A 1,102-nucleotide genomic window follows, 5' to 3' on the forward strand; every position below is an offset into this window, starting at 1 on the left:
TTGTATTCAATTTCGAATTATCAAAATACTAAATAGTTTAGTAGTTTATACTTTACCTCTTTAATTTTTTTCTATTTTCTAATATTAAAATTCATTGTGGAATTTTAGCTTAATAATATAAATTAAAAATGAGTACTAATTGAGTAGATCAATACCATTATTCATCTATCAATGATTTAAGCACTAATACTTACGAACAATATTACTTACCTATGTAGTTATGTACCTATATTAATTAATAATCGAACAATATTTAATTATATTAGAAAAGACAACAAAGAAATAAGTAAGTATTTTACATTATAGGTATTTTAAAAATTTTATTTTATTGAAACTTTTTTACTTTTCTAGAATTTTCGTTTTTTTGAGTTGCAGTTGCTGAAAGAATAATTTTATTTAAATAATTCAATCTAATGAAAGTACGTGTTCTCACTAAACATTCGACTACTTTTACTGGTAGATTCAAATTTTCTTTTTGTAGTTCATTCATCAATAAATTGTTGACCTTTGTCATAACTTTTGGCTCTTTATTTATGCAATCTTTGCCATGAAAATTATTGAAGAGATGTTCTAAGATCATTGAACATTTTAACAAGATTGGCGATGGAGTTGTTAAATTTCCTCTTGAAATATGTTGTATCCATGAAGAGCCACAAACTTCTTTATTGCATAGCCATGGATATTCGGTAGCATAACGACTTGCAACATACCCTGTTACATATTCAATGCAGTCTTTTTCTAATTCAGTTAACTCATTAACTGGATTCACCTAAAATAATTAAGTTTAACATTACTGGTTGTTTGGTCAATTGTACATTTGGACACATAGGTAAGTGTTATAAACTATATTAGCTAAATTTATTTACATATGATTCAAACTGATGTAGTAAATTTATATTTTCCTCAGGTATATCAAAAGTTTCAGTTGATCCAAAATGTGACTCTATTGTAGCAATTTCTTCATTGAAATACATTTGTCTGCATTCATCCATGTTATTATTACTATTAATTTCAGCCTCATTAATAGTAACTGCTGACAAACAATCAACTAAACATTCCTCATCAGAGCATTCGGTATTTCGATTTTCTGTGATTATGGCGT

The 1,102-nt window shown here is 26.4% G+C and overlaps 1 long non-coding RNA gene across 1 annotated transcript; it reads left to right on the forward strand.

Annotated features, from left to right (window-relative positions):
• Nucleotides 1-1,096, forward strand: LOC111042331. The gene is made up of 3 exons (XR_002605426.1): nt 1-286; nt 352-829; nt 908-1,096. It is a non-coding gene; the product is annotated as an uncharacterized LOC111042331 (long non-coding RNA).
• Nucleotides 1,097-1,102: the final 6 nt, after the last annotated feature.

The sequence above is a fragment of the Myzus persicae genome, unplaced genomic scaffold (assembly GCF_001856785.1).
Source record: "Myzus persicae strain clone G006 unplaced genomic scaffold, MPER_G0061.0, whole genome shotgun sequence".
Classification (NCBI taxonomy): Eukaryota; Metazoa; Arthropoda; class Insecta; order Hemiptera; family Aphididae; genus Myzus; species Myzus persicae.